This window comes from Triturus cristatus, chromosome 7 (assembly GCF_964204655.1).
Source record: "Triturus cristatus chromosome 7, aTriCri1.1, whole genome shotgun sequence".
Classification (NCBI taxonomy): Eukaryota; Metazoa; Chordata; class Amphibia; order Caudata; family Salamandridae; genus Triturus; species Triturus cristatus.
Window position 1 is genome coordinate 1,130,017,742 of NC_140590.1, and position 14,615 is coordinate 1,130,032,356.

At 43.3% G+C, this 14,615-nt stretch overlaps 1 protein-coding gene across 2 annotated transcripts in view; it reads left to right on the forward strand.

The window, feature by feature from the left end:
• Window positions 1-14,615, forward strand: part of CPLX2 (complexin 2) — a 669,325-nt gene that overhangs the window by 78,340 nt on the left and 576,370 nt on the right. The window lies entirely within an intron of this gene.

Below are 14,615 nucleotides of genomic sequence, written 5' to 3' on the forward strand. Positions count from 1 at the left end.
AGCGATCGGCAATGGCTGAGATTCTTTCAAGCATTCCATCCATTTTGTTCCTTGTTGCACTATCCATTTCACAGCTCAGATGTGTTATTTTGCTCTTGGTACTTTTGTTCTAAGACAATCCTCAGTCATCCCAGAGATGCTGAAGGCATGATGAACATACTGAAGGCGTTAACAGGGTTAGTCCGAAAATCAAGATTTAGGTTCTTACAAGAAAGTTCTTTCAACCTTGGCAGACATAGACACTGATGGTTGGTTGAGCTGGTGGGTCAGACATGGTGAGGAGCAGTACGGACCGGGCCAAGCGTGCTACAGACCGACCAAAATGGATCACAGCAACTACTAGAACCAGAGAAGAAGAAACGTGTATGAATGTGCTCAGAGCGGCGCCTAAAGGGAGGTCACTGATGTTCATTCAAAGCAGCCTTTTGCTTATCACTGCGAGGTATCCAAGAAGAAAGCTTGAAGGAACAGCAGAGCCCGGCAGCACGGAAAGAGAGCCACTGCGCATTACCTTTCTCTAGTTTTGCACTCTTCTAAAATTGTGTTGTGCACTCATGTTTCCTCCACTCGCCCTCCAGCTTCTATTGTGAGACTTACGCCCACACACGAGCCATATCGACCCCGCCTGGCTCACTTTTGTTTTTAACAATGCCTTATATTACTGAAACGTGGTAGCCGCTGCAAGACTGAGGCAATAGTGAGAGTGGCTGTGCTGTTCAATCCAGGCAGACCTAAGGGGCAGTGGGGGGTGACATCCCTGCGGCCGCTCCGAAGAGGCTGTAAGTGGTAGCGCCCTCTGTGCCCAGTCGTGATTTTAACCAGCCCTTAAGTGTGGCATACCAGTGGTGAAATGGCCTTACCACTTTTACCATGGCAATCCACCTGAGAGTGTGCAACCGTCAACAGCTAGCAAGCTGCTTGTAAATTGAAGGGGAGGGGCATGTAGCTGCATAAAATCTTGAAAAATCCCAATATCCCCATTTCTAGACCACAAGGTGTTACGCCACCCGAAATCTCAGCTCAGCTCAGGCAGAGCTATTGACAATTTGGCGGGAAACAATCAGCACAATTCAGACAACAAACAGGAAGAAAGGAAGTGAACTGTGATCACTGTCAGAAACCAGCAATTGCTTTCCATGACCCCATGACTCAGCATAACTAGCCCCATACCTACGAGATTCCAACAGTAATGAACATGTTTCAGCCCTTTCCCAGCATTAATATACCCTTTCCACTGGTCGCCTCCCCTCTCCCTGTTTCCAGTGATGCATGTATGACATTTCAACCTTGAATTGATTATGCTATGCCTCCTGGAGTTGATGCTTTGTGCCTTTTTTTTGCTCCCTACACCTGTTTTCCCATTAAAGTCTAATTTTTACACCAAATATCCGAATTTCTTTTTTTGGGCTGTAACCCATGTTTCCTGTTTGGCCCTTTTTTTAAAGTTGTTTAGGTTACAGCTGAGCAAATTAGGGAACACTCTCCTACCTTGGTAAGAGTCCTAGAGTCAGTGTAAGGCTTACCCCGTAAGGTAAAATGCAGGTCAAAGGGAAGAATTCCTAAAATATAGAGTAACAAGTATCAAACAATCTAGAGCAATACACAAATATGGTAATTATGACCTTCCAATTCTGCGGCCCCAACTTTAATTTTCAGACATTCCAATCCAAAATCTGTTGACACGCAGGTCAGTAGATGAACAACACAGCCGACACGTGTTTTGTCGTATGACGACTTTTTCAAGGCTTGTCACTCTTTCAAGGCGAGAAGTTATTGAGAAAATTTCTATCACATGTGTAGGTTATCATAATGTGAAAAGTTGTCCTTGGAGCCTCAAGGATTAAAATGTTTAAGAAACTGTCTCTAATGTAGCAGACCTCTGGTTCCACAACAAACACTCAAAAGTGTCAGCTTTCCCCACCATGTTCGGTGAGAACAGCAGGAAAACACAGTCTAAGGTCAGCCTGATATGTAGAAAATGAGCCAATTGCAGCTCGCAAAGTAACTCTATGTGTAAGCGTCTGGAGAAAATAAGCACTGATGTTAAATAGTGGTTACTGTGTGGACTAGTTTTCAGTGCCAATAATTTGAACAAGCATTTGCAATGCAATAGGTCTTGCATTTGAGAGAATTTAAGCTATTGGCATTGTAAATTACACTGCCTTTTATTTATCTGTTTTGAAAAACACCACATAAATAAAAGGCTTTGTCTTTTACAACGCCAATAGCTCAAACTCTCGCAAATGCGAGACCTGTTGCATTGCAAATGCTTGTTTGTTTTTGTGGCATGGGGAGGCCAATTCCAGCATCGGGTCAATTTCCTGTTTTTCTGTGTAGAATCACGTAATCCCCCTGTGCCATAGAAACGGAAAAATATGCTTTCAAGTGTAAAACTTCTGCTTCATGTGTGAAGTGCATTAATGCTCTCGGGCTTAGTTCGCGCTATGTAAAGCTGCAAAACACATACTAAGTACGAACGCGCTTTACATGGTAGAAGAAAATGCCGATTTAAATGTCTGTCTCACAGCCACGCTCTCAAAGCAAATACTATCTGTTATATTATAAATAACGTACAATGGTCTGTCTGTGTAAAATAAAGGATAGAAGGCCACCCTAGCTCCAAGCTACTTAACTCAAAACATGCTGCGGGTTACGGTGCTGGCTGTACTGCTGCTGCTGGTGTTCCTTCCTGAACACAAAAACATGCGTGAAGAGCTGTTCACAATTTTAAAAGAAACCGAAAAGAAGTTCAACGACGTATTGAAATTAAACCGAAGAGCAATACTACACGTAACAGGACCAGTCGCCAGGGACGGTAACCACCCACCGAAAGGTAGGACAAACGATACAATTAGCCACTGAAAGGAAGGGAATTTTTAAAGGTATACAAAGGAACCAATGGGAAGCCAGAGGTCTGATCAATGCCCATAGATGAGATAATGCATGTCTCGCAGAGCAGCACATGCGCGCTGTCTCATGCTCGACCTAAAAAGGTGATTCCTCGCCTGTCTAGTTGTCCAAGTAGACTTTTGTTCTCTTGATTATCTGAATGTATTCATGTTTTTTTCACCCCCTGGGATTAGAGCGTTATTTTATCTGCCCACCCTGTCATTACTATTTTTTTTACAAAATCATGCAAATAACAATTTTTGAAAAGGTTCATTCTTAGCATCTTCATCGAACCAGTTTAATGTTGAAAGAGCCCTTGCAGTCCACCAAGACTGCCGCACGAGCCAAAATATATATTTAAAACATTATTTTTTCACAGTTTTTGTACATTTTGAAATCACGCAAGTACACTAAAGAGATTTACAGAACTAATAATGAGGTTGTTCGGCTGTGTTTGGCGGTATGCCTGAACTCTTCAAATAAGTTACATATTTTTAGACTCACTCTCCACGGGTCCCTTTAGTCAGTATCTACAGAAACAATACCAAGTAGAGGAACATTGTGGCAATAGAATCAAAATAGTGCTTTCTCCCTGAAGGCACATAATAATATTACCTCCTCTCCACTTTTATGTTCCAGTGCTTACATATTGAGGTGGGTCTGCACACTGTAAAAAGGCCTTGGCTGCCTACCTAAAATAAAATAAAAAAGGATACAACTTATGTTTGCCCAGGTGTGCCTATACATGACCAAATCAGCTTTCTGTTCATGGGCTTGAAAATGTCACAATACAGTGGATCAATGTGGACTTATTTGTTATACAATACTTTGTTAATGAGGGATTGTTTAATCCATCAAGTCAAAACAAATTCAAATGACTAAACAAAAACATTGAAATATAAATAATTGCAAACACCAAACAAAGTAAAGGGGTAAACGGTACGATTATTTTCATAGCTAGAATTCAAATAACCGAATTCAAAAGTGCTCAGACAGGGAGTACGCAGTGCAGAAAAAATGGACAAGTGGGAAGTGTGTAGACATAAGAAGACGTAGGACTTGTGACTCCAGGAAGTAACATAAATAAGAAGGTGAATAGAGCCTATATATCATCTTGTTGCAATGGTACTTCAACCTTAATGTTATTAAGAGTTCATAATCAGGACGAGAAGTAAGGGAAAAAATCAGTCATGAGTCCACAGTGGATTCAATATGAACCGAATTGCTCAGAGATATATTATGCCCGTGAAGCTACAATTAAATTCAGATCAATGAATATAATCCATGTGTAGCAAAGGAGCAATCACATGCACGCACTCAGTATGAAATCCGTCAACCAATCAATCGATCAAGCCAGATGTCGGTATGTTATCTTTCTCCTAGAGCCCTCACCTTTTATGTGGGTTGGTGTGTGTCCCTGCCTCATTTCTGGGCAGAGTAATGGCTGAGTGGTAATGGTTCCTATGTTTGTCCTACTCTTACCTGGCTCCCTATTGGACTTGGGATTGCTCTGCTTGGTGGATCAATGACTGTTGAGCTTTTGTCCCTTTTTTAGGTGTTGCCTGCATAGCACTTGTGCTGTGCTTATTAAATCTATTGTATTCAATCTAAACTTAAAAGGGGCTTACATCCTGCCCCCTCTCTTTCATGGCTTTTCATTGGATCCTGTGCTTGCCACGTACTATTTCTCCATTTCTATTGGCTGTAGCATATTTTCCTGCATTTACCAATGCTTGTTCCTCGTCTGCTTCTCTTATCAGTTTCCTGGAGCCGAAATACTGTTAACATCCGCTTTGGTGGAACTTTTTTTCATAAAGTATTGCCTCGTTCCCCTTTCTCATCTTGCAGCACATTTATATAGCGCCACGTACCACCCAGCAAAATTAAGGGATTTGCCAATAATCACAGGAAGTTGCGCCACTGAGACTTGAACCGGGATCCTCAGCTTTTGAGTTAGCAGCTCTGGACACTGTGCCACATCCTCTCCACTTCGGTGACTCTTGTCAGTGAGCTCCTCCCTTTGTCCCTGAAGGTGATTGATAAAAACAGCTTATTCATTATGTAGGTAAAACTGAAGGATTACCAATGCTTGTTTCCTGTTCTGCTACCGTCAGGGAAGAGAAAAGGAATCCCCTGGGCTCTCATCTGTGCTTAGGACCTTTCAGTTAGTGCCCAGTCTCCCTGTAATGAGGCCTTATGTTTAAGATGTTGTGCGCTCCTGTCTCCCTTCTGGGATATGTGCTGGCAATGAGTTGACATTGGTGGGCTGGAGTAGTGGCCCTATCACTAGAAGTCAAATGTATGCCCTTCCTCCACTATGTTCCTCTCCCTGCGTTGTGGGCTAGTCTGGGCATACCCCTGTGTTCCCCATTAGGCTTGGGGCTTGTTGGATGAGTGCCTGGCTCCATCTCTGACTTTATGGGCTGTCTGGATATCCTCCCCTGTTGTAGGCTGCTGGCCCTGTCTGCTCTGTGGGCACTATTGAGTGCTCTGGGTCTTGTGAAGTGTGCTTTTTTACTTTCTGTGCCAACCAATTCCCCTTCCTGCCCTCCCTTCTTGTTTGGCATGAAATATTAATGATGGGCTGTCCCCTAAGTTACTTAATGTGCCTGTTTTGACACTCCTAGTTTGGTCCCCTTGTATTTTTATTCCTAGCATTGTGGTTAGGATGATCTGCCCCTGTGTACCCTGCTGCAGCTTGTTGATTGTAGTGTATGGTTTTGATTCCCTGTTAAATTACGCATAATGTTTCCTGGTGCCTTCTTGGTCTTCTGTGAGTGCACTCCCCTTGCCACTAGGTAGAATTAGGAATTTTTGATTCTTGCTGAGAGTTGCTGATTCTGTTTTCATTGGTGTTTCTTTCAAGCCTTCTGCACTGGATTTGTATAGGCGTATGGGAACTGTGGGATTCGTGTTACTTCCCAGGTTGACTCTTGCAAAAGTGCTGGTTCTTTGTGCTTACCTCACTCACCCACCCTCGAATCCTAGTCACAGGCAATGCAGTCTGGTGGTGGGATGTCCCATTTGATTCATGTTTGATCAGGACCACCACAGAGGGTTGGACATTTGTATCCTGCTTGGAGATCTTCTTGCACTCACTGTTACCCTGACGTGTCCTGTGTCTCTCATGGTAAGTTTTTGCTCTGAGTCGTTTTTGCCCCCTGTCTCTGCAGAGTGCATTGAAAACTTTTTGCATGGCACTTATTGCTCTTCTGACCCTTTTTTCAGGGAGGTTTGGGAGAGGGTCACATTTTGGCTTCCCTTTGAGAACCTGCTTGTGCCTGCTTATAGGGTCAGGGACCTTAGGTTGCTGACCCTTGTGGGCTTCTGAGTGTTTCTTTGATCTGCACTCCCCTCTATTTCTAACCCTGCCATGCAGATGATGTGTGGTTGTTGGCACACACTGTATCTCATCTATGGGGTTCCTGCATTGACTCCTACCTCCTACCTACCGCAGGGAGATTACCGATCTCCCTGCTTCCGGTAATGGCTAAACTGACTGAAAAATTTGTGAATATTCAACTCACGAATTTCTTGGAAGCAAACGACATTTTACATCAGAATCAGTCAGGTTTTCGGTCAAAACATTCCACCGAGTCTGCCCTACTGTTCACAACTGAGACTCTCCGTATGGCCATCGACCAAGGGAAAAAGGCTGTCCTAATTCTACTTGACCTGTCGGCAGCTTTTGACACGGTCTCACATAACATCCTGGTGGACCGTCTAGCTGCTGCAGGGGTAGATGGGACAGCCCTGACCTGGCTGAGAAACTTTCTCAGGGACAGACACCAAATTACAGTATTGGGCCAGTACCAATCTGAAGCAAAGGCCCTTAGCTCTGGAGTTCCCCAGGGTTCGAGCTTAAGTCCTATACTTTTTAATCTGTATTTGGCTCCCCTGATCGACTTGATTGCTTCCTTTCAGATCAGTACCATCTCGTATGCTGATGACACCCAGCTTATGCTAGTACTAGACAGGGAGCAGGTTGGCGCCGAAGAAAATCTCAAAGGATGCCTAGCTGCAACATTTAAATGGATGACAAATAACCACCTTAAATGTAATGCGGGTAAAACGGAAATTCTACCAGTTGGGAAAGAAAATCTGTTTTCCCCGATAGGATGTTGGCCTGATGGGGAGGAAACTCCCCCTAATACCATCACATCAGCCCGGAACTTAGGCATTACATTTGACAATCAGTTGTCCTTTAAACAACAAGCTGTTGCGGTAGCTGGCACGTGTTTTCATATCATTAAAACCTTGAGAAAGTTCTTCGATCTTCTGCCATTGTCAGCTAGGAAAACTGTTGCTGTAGCCTTGATTACCTCTAGGCTGGACTACTGTAATAGTCTATATGCTGGAACCAATAGATCGGTACTCCACAGACTTCAAATGGTCCAACATGCAGCAGCCCGCCTAGTACTAGGCTGGTCACGCAGATCATCAGCTTCCGCGGCAATGGATGCTCTACACTGGCTTCCAATTGCAAAGAGGATCCTTTTTAAGATCCTCTTGATTACCTTTAGGGCTTTTCACCATCAAGGCCCAAAATATCTAAGCCAGGGCTTTAGACGATACAATCCTGTACGTTGTCTAAGGTCTGGGGGTCAGAATCTGCTGGTTATCCCTAAATTCAGACTGACAACAAAGGGTGGTAAATCTCTCTTTGTGTTGGGTGCCAAGGCCTGGAACAAGCTCCCTCTTTTCTTACGTTCCATGTCGGATGAAACCCATTATAGGAAAGCACTAAAAACCTGGGTATACTCTATGTCCGATTCAGCTTGCTTAGCAATGGTTTAGAGATGCAGTGTCCTGTGTGAGATGTTGTCTACCTCTTCCCCCCCCTTCTCGTATACCTGAGTTGGGTGAGCGCCAAGATACTCCCTGGAGTGATAGCAGCGCTATAGAAGTGGATTTTACATTACATTACATTACCTTGTCCTCTGTGGGCTGGATAGTGCAGGTCCTTGTACTTTGATTCGAGTGAACAAGAATAATGTGTGCTGTATATTGTTCTGCGGTTTTGTCTTCTGCCCTTGCTTAACTTGAATTTTATTGATGGCTTGTTCTATGGTAGCCCCTGGCTGGTTCATATTTTCCTTCCTTCCTCATTAATGTTGGCTTGTGTGTGTGTTTGAGAGTGCTTGGAGCTACCTTGGTATGAACTTGTTGAGGTCTTCTTGCTCCTAAGGCCACCTCCACCAACCCTTTTGTGTTGAGGGATCTCTGAAGGGGTGGTCTGGCTGTAAGTTGCCCCATGTGTGTTGAGCCATTGTTTCTTGTATGCTGTCCCTCTTTCATTCTGTCGTATACTAGAGGTTGGGATGTTTGTACCTTCTATGATGGCCCCACTCCCCTCTCTAGCTTGTGGTCTTTACTCTGCCTTTTTCTGCAGGATGTGGTTTCCTCTGCTGCTCCAGTCTTCTTTCCCTCAGTTGGGTCTGCCAGCTCTGGGCCTCTGATGATTTTGTGGGGTTATCACACCTGTTGAATCTGGGGATTTTGACTTGGGGAGTCACTGGTGTTTTTCCTCTAGTTGGTGCACCGATTAATGTTAGGCTTGTTAGGTGCACCCCTTTATTTTTATGTGTTCTCTGTGTGTGTGCTTCCCTACCCTCCTTATTGGACTTTATATTTGATCAGCCCTGGGTAATCCATGCCTGCTGCTAAATACCTTCTTTTGAGACTTTTTCCTCTGTCTCTCCTCACCCTATGTTGGTCAAAGGTTGTGCCTCCTGTTAGGTATAGGTTAGAGCTTAAATCTCCGTAAGGCCAGTCTGTTTAGTTCCTTGCTGTAGGTTCTCTGGTGGTTCTCTGCTCTTTGGACTTGTTTTTGAGGGTCTTGCACGGCGGTGGCCTCATCTGTTTTGTTGGGTAAAGACAAATGCCCTGAAGTTTTTCTGTGCTATGCCAGATCAATTGGGCTGGTGTTCTGCCGTCTTTCAGATGACAGCTGTCCTTACGTTTGGATGTTTCAATGATTGGTCTTAGGATCGTAGGTCAGGCTGATGTGGGTGTGGTGCCTATTTGTAGGCCTCTCCCTGTGCTTGGATTTAGATTTATTTTGGAGGCTATAGCTTTAAATCTTGGACTGGCTTCGTGACTTCTCATAGACATTCCTTTCCTTAACATTCTGCCATTCCTGGAGTTGGGTATAGCAGTAATTTCACACTTTTGCTTTCAGTTTTATTTGGGCTGGAGGGTGCTTTCCGGCACTTTCTGACTTCCATGCGACGACTTTGTGGTCCTTCCAAGCTTTTTTTTCATCCCATGCTACTGACTCTGTGTGGTGCTTACTTGTCTGGTTTCCTGTTTTTGATTTTCTTTGCCCTTCTGTTGCATTGTGCAGCTGGATGTTGCCAGTACCCACTCTTTTGGTTGTTCCTTGTCTGTGTACAGTAATTATGCCTTTCGCTTTTTAGGCTTCCTGTTCTTATCCGTTTGCTTTTGTGCTGGCTTTTTGGGCTATGTTGGTCTCCTGGGCTAGGATCTTCCTCATTTTCTGCAGGACATTGACCTTTCTGGTTAAATGCCTTAGTGGGCAAGGGATATCAGTATCGCCTGCTTTGGTAGATCCCCATTATGTAGGAACCTGGATGGGCTGATGCACACTTGCCACACAGAGATGGTCCGTTGGGGGGGGGGGGGGTGCGGAGAGCACCATCCTTAGAAGGGAAGAACAAAGGGGACAGCGTAAAATACCCATTTCTATGAAATGGAACCAAATGTTGGAAGCACTAAGGGCTAAGGACATGACAGAACCCATTGATTCCCAGAGTGTATAGGACTTCTCCCCCACAGGACGCTGAACCCAGGCAGTATCATCTACCAGCATAAGCATGTCTAAGGAAATTATACCAAATGTACATACATATCAGGCAAAGTGATGCGCACCATAGGAATATTGTACAACTAAACCTTAAGGCATCATGTAAGGGAGGGAGCCAGTTGGGGGTTGGGGGGTGGGGGGTACGTTAAAGAGAAGTTGGGGTAGATGATTGAGATTTGTAAAAGATTGTTTTGCTACAATGTCATCCAAAACTGATTATGGACACAGTTATCATAAGCATGGGCACATGTGGACACAGATGTTGGACCACGCCAGTAAACACAAAGTAAATGTGTTAAAGCACAAAAGGACTACTGAAAGGTCACAAATGTACTGCTCGATGACGATTGTATTGTGAAAGGCTACTACACCTGATTGTACTGTTCTTAACAACAAAACCAATAAAAAATTGTGTTAAAAAAAAAATAAGGAAGCTGGATGATGAAGTGATGATGAGAGAATGCTTTTCATTTACTAACCACTACTACAATGAATCTTCATCGTCGCGGTCTGTCCAACCCTCCTCCTACACTCCCTACTGTTTGTCTGCCTTCAACATCAGTCTGTCAAGCTGCTTTGGGAGTTGGCCAGGAGAGTTCTGGGTAGAAGTGGCCACTTATGAGAGAGATATGTGTTTATTCTTTTCTTTTTGGTATGAAGTGGGATGCTCTTCTCCCAGGATAGGGCTCCTAAGGTTGTTGGTGTGTAATCTAAGCAATAACTGACCTCTCCAACACCACCAGTCCATTTGGGTTAGTGAGAGCTTCTTCTAAGGACCGACTGCCCACAGTAACAATATCTATGTTGTTCCAGGTGAACTCCAAGAAGAGTTATCTTTTTGCTCATCAAAAATACATTTGAAAGATTGCAGTTTTGTTGTCATTATTGATTGTAAGATGAGTTTTGTCTGAATATTCATGCCTGCTCATGGACAGAGAATGTTATTTGTTCCATACACTAATCAGCTGAGACAAGTCATTTAGTAGAAGAAGTTGTCTGAATAGGAAATTGAGGTTAGATCGTAGTGCCTATGCATTGGCTAGTCACACAGTCAGACATAAGCTCAATTGTTCAAAAGTGAGAATGAAGACAGAATAGCTGTTTTTTAATCGCTAGGTCCTCTCAGAAGAGGACTACGTTGGGGAGTTACCAGAAATCATATAAACGTTCCATCATAACACCAGCTTCGGTCGGAGTGGTCTGGAGAATCCTTCTTAAACTTGGCCAGGGAGGCATGCCGCCATCGCCGAAGTTTACACACTCTTCTTTTGATAGTGCGCTTGATACTGCAACAGTTCTGTGTTGTGTCTTCTATCCTTCAGTATATTTGGTCACCGAAGATCCCTAACCTTGGTCGGCGTATATGTCCATGTTGTGAGATTTTCTAAGTCCCCATACAGCCATTGGCATAGGCACAAATCTAACTTGTTGCACCATTGCCTGAGAGTGACTGTACAGTAAAAGCTGTACAGCTCCCAATAGAGCTGCCCTGACAGTTCTAGTGATCCGCTGCCTCCACTGCGGATACATAAATATGTCCCTCCATTTGACATAGTAGAAGTCGGATTCCACTGGTTAAGGGCTCTAGCTTTCAATGCTTCAAACACATCTTCTTTTATCTGATTGCTGCTAGTCAGTGCAAACTCTGGATTTGATGCAATAAGAGTTAGAGAGTTAATAAAGGTGGTCTCTTCCCAGAGAGCCCGTGGCAGTATGTGCCAGTAGCGAGTCTCTAGCTTGAGTCCACTTTCAGCTTGAAGACCTGTCCTTCTGTAACACCCAGCCTGTCTCAAGGCGCCAAAGTGGCATTTTTAACTGCAATCTTGTACGTTGTATGTGTCTCACAAGCCTTTGGAGGCCATTTTATGTACTGCATCAAGACACCTTTGTAGATTCACTGTGCCACCACCAGCACCCCGGAATCTGTTTTCTGCTATTCAATTACTGCTTTGGGCTGAGACCTTTGTAAATTTGAGGAACTCAGGATTAGTCGAATTTCCCACATTCCTCAAAACTACCTGCAAATTTAAAAGGACTCTTAATTCACTCTCTTTCGATAACAGCATTGTACATCTTGTAACCTCTATAGAGCAGAACTGGGTATATCCAAATGTAACACTTGGACGAGGTAAAATACCTTTGGAAGAACAAAACATTTTAAACTTGCGTTTGTCCATGCTGTGAGTCTACCAGCTACTTCCACCTCGCCACGACAGGCTGTACAGGTTGGTTAGTTAGATCTATAAATCTGGTCACATGATTTTGTAATATGGATTTCCTTGGCGTGTCATTGATTGTGTTCCTAAATTACTGAAGCTAGTTTTCTTTCTTCAGTAACCACCAATGTATTAAAATTTGTAATTTTGGTAATATCACTCTCGAATATGCCACAAAGTCATGTTGCTTTAGCTCATCAATGAAAACCTCGGTGATTAGTTGAGGCTTGTCAATTACAGTACAACATTGGCCACAAACATTGTGTTTTGTGCTTATTGTGCACCATCAATTTTAATTTGAAGAACCCACTGACCCCTGACCTAGATCCTCAGGTAAGTGGGTTGCATAATAAAGATGGCAAGCTTATGAGAAGCTCAATCTGAAATTAACTCAGCACCTTGCATTATTTTATTGAACATTCCTATTGTGAATTTCTTCCCTTGTTGAGGCAGCAAAGCCCTTTTATGAACAGCCTGGTGGGTAATTACTGCATCAGTGTTAGGCATGGCATTCTGGTTGGCTTAGATAGCACCCAGGCCTGGCAGGAACCACCACTCTAGTCAGGGTAAGCTAGATACATACTATAAAATAATCTGTGCTCACCCTCTTGTAGCTTGGCACAGAGTAGTCAGGCTTATCTAAAGAGGCAATGAGTAAAGTATTTGTGCAACACACACACACACACACAGTAACACAATGAATACACCACAAAAAGACTCCACAAAGGTTTAGAAAACAGATTATTATACTGTGAATAAAACAAGACCAAAATGACAAAAGTCCAATGTATAGAAGTTGAGATATTGCATTTTAAAGGAACACATGGACTAAAGCTCTTAGAAGCAAGTAGCATTAAAAAGGTTTAACTTTCGGTCGCGCTGGACGGGGCAATGCCAAAGTTCAGGTCGACCTCATGGAATCGCAGGCCGGCTACAGGACCCACACAGGCCCCGGTGAACAATGTACTTTTCCTGGTCACGAGCAACGAGATACATCGATCTTCTTCATCAGGTCCTTGCAGCGCACTAGTAGCATTTGAGGTACAGACTCTGGATATATGGCATACAAGGGACTTGCAAGTAAATCAAATTTGCCAAGCAGATGTAAACCAATGATATCATGCTTAGAGGAGACAACACATGCACTTTAGCACTGGTTAGCAGTAGTAAAGTGCCCAGAGCCAACAAAAGAGAAGGTCAGAAAAAGAGGAGGAGGAAGGAGAAAAGTTTGGGGTGACCATTCGGAGAGGGTCATTTTCCAACAATTAGTAATGCATGGATTATAGAGTAGTGTTGATAGTAGTGAGACCTAGGAGCGCTGAGTTTTGGTGTCCTGCGTGAGGTCCAGAGAGGGTTCTCCAGACTTGGCACTTAGGCAGTTAGACACATTTTATGCTTATGGTTGTATGAAAAGGAGTGTGAGGATAGAATAACAAGCAGCATATGCAAACCCGTCAGTAACTGCACGAAGGGATTTAGTTGAATCCAGCATTTGTGATGATTCAGGTCTTCCGAATTCTAGATGTTTGGGGAGTGTAGGTCGGAGCTTGCTGGTCTGTACTGACCGTTTTAGTTTGCCACCATATTCAACACTATCAAATGCTTTTTCGGCATCTGTTGGTGCTACCACACACATCCTATACAGTACCTTTACTAGATGTAAACTTGCCTAGTTTTTAGAAGTGTTTCTACTTGTAATGAAGCATTTCTGTCCGGACTCAATCAGCAATGGCAGTATAAAGTGGACAAGATTGATAGATTTTGGTATAGATGCCAGAAAGTCGCTATTTTACAATCATTGTTTTTAAGGCAAGAATGTGATCCCAATAATGACCTGGGCTATTAAATCAAAGCCCATATGTACCAAGGACCTGGTGACTTTCAGGTGAACGATGGTGTTGAAGACCTTCTGATGCCTCTGTTGCATGTTAAAGGAAATATATCTGTTCTGATATAACTGTTAGTCTGTGAACTTCTGGAAGGTACCCTTCCGGTCTATTGTGACAAGCAAGTATATTTTATCAAATTATTATTACGTCTTCTGGAACAATTTTAGTTTATCTCATTCCCTACAGGTAAAACCCTTTCACTCCTTCCCCCCTGCCACCCAGGGGTGGCTCTAAACTTGAGGATGAAACATTGTGCTTGATTCACCTTTTGGCAAAATATAAGAAGTTAGATTGGATCATTCCATATTTCTATTTGGGTTCAAAAAGCTTGTGTTTGCCAAGTGAAACCATATACAACTGGGCTCATGCTGTGTTGTACTATACAAAAATGTAATCCTACCTTATATGTCACTCAAGAACATATTTCTTAACTAGGCCTTCATGTATTTTAATTTTCAACTTCCTTGTACCGGTGATAGAGATTAAAGAAAGCCATCTACTACCATCTAAAGGTATTCTCCCTCAGCCCCTACTCCCCTTGCCTCTCCACCTGATTAGGTTTATGGTATTCTGGGATACATTCCCTAATATTTGCTTTGGCAACTGTAGTCTCCCATTTTCTGCTGCTGAAGAGTTTGTTCTCTTGGTGTAAGAGCTATGTTCAACCTGACAGTGTGTGCTGATCCCACAAATGTGGTCTGGGCTTGGAATATCAAATCCTAAATATTGATGAGCCACAATCGGGAGCACAATATCAAGGCACAAAATACTGAAAGGTAACATTCTATACATATT